The following is a 6000-nucleotide window of genomic DNA, read 5'->3' as shown; positions in this document are numbered from 1 at the left end:
CTCTCAATCTCCAGATCCACGTCGGACGCCTGCTTACGAGATTTTTTCACCATTTCTTTCCCAGTTTCCGCTCCGGTTGAACCGACGCCGCCGGAATTATCCTGCTCCGCTCTGCGTTTCCTCCCGGCGACGTCGGCGTCGCCGTCCCCGCCGCGTTCGGCGCCTGTCATGGCCGCCAGCTTGGAGTGGTCGGCGTAGGTGACGATGGTGGGACCTTCGGCCAGGAGACCCCGGCGAACCTCGATCAGCTCCTGAGCGGCGAACTTCTGGAGGAGGCTTTCCACCATGCGCTGCGTCGCCGGCGTCTCGGGCTGGGGAAAATTTCGGGGGTCATTTGGGGTCTTTCTTGGGGAGATTTGGGGCAATTTTGGTCAATTTTGGTCTTTCTTGGAGAGATTTGGGTCAACTTGGGTCAATTTCGGCCTTTCTTGGGGAGATTTGGGTCATCTTGGATCAATTTGGGCAAACTTGGGTCAATTTTGGCCTTTCTTGGAGAGATTTGGGTCAATTTTGGCCTTTCTTGGAGGGATTTGGGTCAATTTTGGCCTTTCTTGGAGAGATTTGGGTCAATTTTGGTCTTTCTTGGGGAGATTTGGGTCAACTTGGATGAATTTGGGCCCTTCCTGGAGAGATTTGGGTCAATTTGGGTCTTTCTTGGGGAGATCTGGGTAAACTTGGGTCAATTTCGGCCTTTCTTGGGGAGATTTGGGGTCATCTTGAGTCAATTTGGGCAAACTTGGGTCAATTTTGGTCTTTCTTGGAGAGATTTGGGTCCATTTGGATGAATTTTGGCCTTTCTTGGACAGATTTGGTTCAATTTTGGTCTTTGTTGGAGAGATTTGGGTCAACTTGGGTCAATTTTGGTCTTTCTTGGGTCAATTTGGGTCATCTTGGGTCAATTTGGGCACTTCCTGGAGAGATTTGGGTCAATTTTGGTCTTTCTTGGAGAGATTTGGGTCAATTTTGGCCTTTCTTGGAGAGATTTGGGTCATCTTGGGTCAATTTGGGCAAACTTGGGTCAATTTGGGCCTTTCTTGGAGAGATTTGGGTCAATTTTGGTCTTTCTTGGGGAGATCTGTGTCAACTTGGGTCAATTTGGGCCCTTCCTGGAGAGATTTGGGTCCATTTGGGTCTTTCTTGGAGAAATTTGGGTCAACTTTGGTCTTTCTTGGGGAGATTTGGGTCAATTTTGGTCTTTCTTGAAGAGATTTGGGTCAACTTGGGTCAATTTCGGCCTTTCTTGGGTCAATTTGGGTCAACTTGGGTCAATTTGGGCCCTTCCTGGAGAGATTTGGGTCAATTTTTGTCTTTCTTGGAGAGATTTGGGTCAATTTTGGTCTTTCTTGGGAGATTTGGGTCAATTTCGATGAATTTTGGTCTTTCTTGGAGAGATTTGGGTCAATTTGGGCCTTTCTTGGGGAGATCTGGGTCAATTTTGGTCAATTTTGGTCTTTCTTGGAGAGATTTGGGTCAACTTGGGTCAATTTCGGCCTTTCTTGGGTCAATTTGGGTCAATTTGGGTCAATTTGGGCCCTTCCTGGAGAGATTTGGGTCAATTTTTGTCTTTCTTGGAGAGATCTGGGTCAACTAGGGGCAATTTGGGTCAACTTGGGTCAATCTGGGCCTTTCTTGGAGAGATTTGGGTCAATTTTGGTCTTTCTTGGGTCAATTTGGGTCAATTTCGATGAATTTTGGTCTTTCTTGGAGAGATTTGGGTCAATTTGGGCCTTTCTTGGGGAGATCTGGGTCAATTTTGGTCAATTTTGGTCTTTCTTGGAGAGATTTGGGTCAATTTTGGCCTTTCTTGTAGAGATTTGGGTCAATTTGGGCCTTTCTTGTAGAGATTTGGGTCAATTTTGGTCTTTCTTGGGAAGATCTGGGTCAATTTGGGCCGTTCTTGGGGATACCTGGGTCAACTTGGGTCGATTTGGGTGAATTTTGGCCCTTCTTGGAGAGATTTGGGTCAATTTTGGTCTTTCTTGGAGAGATTTGGGTCAATTTTGGCCTTTCTTGGGGAGATTTGGGTCATCTTGGGTCAATTTGGGCAAACTTGGGACAATTTGGGCCTTTCTTGGAGAGATTTGGGTCAATTTTCGTCTTGCTTGGGGAGATTTGGGTCAATTTGGGTCTTTCTTGGAGAAATTTGGGTCAATTTTGGTCTTTCTTGGAGAGATTTGGGTCAATTTTGGTCTTTCTTGGGGAGATCTGGGTCAACATGGGTCAATCTGGGCCTTTCTTGTAGAGATTTGGGTCCATTTGGGTCAATTTTGGTCTTTCTTGGAGAAATTTGGGTCAATTTTGGTCTTTCTTGGGGAGATTTGGGTCAATCTGGGCCTTTCTTTTAGAGATTTGGGGCAATTTGGGTCTTTCTTGGGGAGATTTGGGTCAATTTCGATGAATTTTGGTCTTTCTTGGAGAGATTTGGGTCAATTTCGATGAATTTTGGTCTTTCTTGAAGAGATTTGGGTCAACTTTGGTCTTTCTTGGAGAGATTTGGGTCAACTTGGGTCAATTTGGGCCCTTCCTGGAGAGATTTGGGTCAATTTGGGCCTTTCTTGGGGAGATTTGGGTCAATTTCGATGAATTTTGGTCTTTGTTGGGGAGATTTGGGTCAACTTGGGTCAATCTGGGTCGTTCCTGGAGAGATTTGGGTCAATTTTGGCCTTTCTTGGAGAAATTTGACCCCCCAAAGACCCCCAAAGGCCCCTCAAAGACCCCCCAAAAACCCCCAAAGACCCCCCAAAACCCCCAATACCCCCCAAAGGCACCCCAAAGTCCCCCAATGACCCCCCAAAGACCCCCAAAGACCCCCAAAGACCCCCCAAAGACCCCCAAAGACCCCCCAAAGACCTCCAAAGACCACCAAGACCCCCAAACACCCCCCAAGACCCCCCAGAGACCCGCAAAGACCCCCCAAAGACCCCTCAAAGACCCCCAAAGACCCCCAAAGACCTCCAAAGACCCCCAAAGGCCCCCCAAAGACGTCCAAGACCCCCCCAAAGACCCTCAAAGACCCTGAAAGACCCCCCAAAGGCACCCCAAAGTCCCCCAATGACCCCCCAAAGACCCCCAAGGCCCCCCCCAATACCCCCAAAGACCCCCCAAAAAGCCCCCAAGGGCCCCCAAAGACCCCCAAAGACCCCCAAAGACCCCCAAAGACCCCCCAAGGACACCCAAAGACCCTCAAAGACCCCTGAAGACCCCCAAAGACCCCCCCAAGACCCCCTAAAGACCCCCAAAGGCACCCCAAAGACCTCCAAAGACCTCCCAAAGACCCCCAAAGTCCCCCAAAGACCCCCAAAGGCCCCCCAAAGACCTTCAAAGACCCCCTAAAGACCCCCAAAGACCCCCCAAAAAGCCCCCAAGGGCCCCCAAAGACCCCCAAGACCCCCCAAAGACCCCCAGAGACCCCCCAAGACCCCTCAAAGACCCCTCAAGGGCCCCCAAAGATGCCCCAAAGGACCCCCCAAAGATCCCCAAAGACCCCCAAACACCACCCAAACACCCCTAAACACCTTCCAAAGACCCCCAAGACCCTCATAGACCCCTCAAAGACCCCCAAGACTCCCCAAAGACCCCCCAGAGACCCCCAAAGACCCGCGTAGACCCCCCAAGACCCCTCAAAGACCCCTGAAGACCCCCAAAGACCCCCAAAGGCCCCCCAAAGGCCCCCCACAGACCCCCAAAGACCCCCCAAAAACCCCCCAAGACCCCTAAAGACCCCCAAAGGCCCCCCAAAGGCCCCCCACAGACCCCCAAAGACCCCCCAAAAATCCCCCAAGACCCCTAAAGACCCCCCATAGACCCCCTAAAGACCCACAAAGACCCCCAAAGACCTCCAAGAAACCCTAAAGACCCCCCAAAGACCCCTCAAAGACCCCCCAAGACCCCCCGAGACCCCTCAAAGACCCCCAAAGACCCCCCAAAGACCCCCCAAGGGCCCTCAAAGACCCCCTAAAGACCCGCAAAGACCCCCTAAAGACCCCCAAGACCCCCTAAAGACCCCCCAAAGACCCCCAGAGACCCCCCAAGACCCCTCAAAGACCCCCCCCAAGGGCCCCCAAAGGCCTCCAAGACCCCCCAAAGACCCCCAGAGACCCCCAAAGACCCCCCAGAGACCCCCAAAGACCCCCAGAGACCCCCCAAAGACCCCCCCAAAAACCCCCCAAGACCCCCTAAAGACCCCCAAAGACCCCCCCCCCCCAGCTCACCGTATCGATGGCCCCCCGAATCGCCCCGGCGTCGGTGGGTAAAGCGAGGGCGACGTCGGCGAGGTGAAGAAGCAACCGACGCTCCAAAGCCGGGTCGGGGGCCAATTCGGGACCCCCCCTCCATCCGTAGTGGGGTTGGTAGAGACCCCCCCCGACCCCCCCCACAAGTGGGGATGGAGCTTCCAACAGAACCGGGGGGGTGAAAAGGGGGAGGATGGGTGGGGAGGGGAGGGGGGGGCTGAGAGGGGTCGGTGTGGCGGGGGTCTGGGGGTGGGATGGGGGGAAATGGGGGGGGGGGGGGGGAGGTCAGAGGGTCTCCCATCCCCTCCAACGCCCCCCCCCCCCCCCTAAAATTGAGGTTCTTGAGCCTAAAAGATGAGATTTCCACTTGAAAATGCACGGGGGGAGGGGGCCTAAAATGGGGGATTCTGAGCCCAAAATGTGGGGTTCTGACCCCAAAATGGGGGATTCTGAGCCCAAAATGTACAGGGTGACCCAAAATGTGGGGTTCTGACCCTAAAATATGGGATTCTGACCCCAAAATAGGGGATTCTGAGCCCAAAATGTACTGGGTGACCCATAATGGTGGATTATGAGCCCAAAATGGGGGATTCTGACCTAAAATGGGGGATTCTGAGCCCAAAATGGGGGATTCTGAGCCCAAAATGTACAGGGTGTCCCAAAATGTGGGGTTCTGAGCCCAAAATGTGGGGTTCTGAGCCCAAAATGGGGGATTCTGAACCTAAAATGAGGGGTTCTGACCTAAAATGGGGGATTCTGAGCCCAAAATGGGGAATTCTAAGCCCAAAATGTACAGGGTGACCCAAAATGTGGGGTTCTGAGCCCAAAATGGGGGATTCTGACCCCAAAATGAGGGGTTCTGACCTAAAATGGGGGATTCTGACCCCAAAATGAGGGGTTTTGACCTAAAATGGGGGATTCTGACCCCAAAATGTACAGGGCGACCCAAAAAGGGGGGATTCTGAACCCAAAAAGGGGGGATTTTGACCCCAAAATGAGGGGTTCTGACCCCAAAATGGGGGATTCTGAGCCCAAAATGAACAGGGTGACCTAAAATCTGGGATTTTGAACCCAAAATGGGGTTCAAACCACATTCAACCCCACACATTGCCCCCCCCCAAACCCCCCATATTGCCCCCCCCAACCCCCCCATATTGACCCCTTCTCCCCCAAACCCCCCACATTTCCACCCCCAAGTCCCCCATATTGCCCCCTCCCCCCCCCACTACCCCCCCCAACCCCCCCTCATTGCCCCCCCAACCTCCCATATTGTCCCCCCAACCCCCCCATTGCCCCCCTAAACCCCCCATATTGCCCCCTACCCCCCCCAAAACCCCCCTAACTCCCCTTCATTCCCCCCCCAAGTCCCCCATATTGCCCCCTACCCCCCCCACTGCCCCCCCAAACCCCCCTCATTGCCCCCCCAAACCCCCCTATTGCCCCCTCCCCCCCCAAAAGCCCCCCCCAAACCCCCCACATTTCCCCCACAACCCCCCTTATTGCCCCACCAAACACCCCACTGCCCCCCCAAACCCCCCTATTGCCCCCTACCCCCCCATTGCCCCCCCAACCCCCCTCATTGCCCCCCTCCCCCCCAAAAGCCCCCCCTAACCCCCCCCCTCATTGCCCCCCCAAACCCCCATATTGCCCCCCTCGCCCCCCACAGTAGCCCCCTTACCCCCCCCCATTTCCCCCCCCAAATCCCCAAACCCCCCATATTGTCCCCCCAGCCCCCCCCCCATTGCCCCCCCAAACCCCCCATATTGCC

Source organism: Lagopus muta (assembly GCF_023343835.1).
Source record: "Lagopus muta isolate bLagMut1 chromosome 35 unlocalized genomic scaffold, bLagMut1 primary SUPER_35_unloc_2, whole genome shotgun sequence".
Lineage (NCBI taxonomy): Eukaryota > Metazoa > Chordata > Aves > Galliformes > Phasianidae > Lagopus > Lagopus muta.
The sequence above is the reverse complement of the archived record's forward strand: the minus strand, read 5'-3'. Positions refer to the sequence as shown.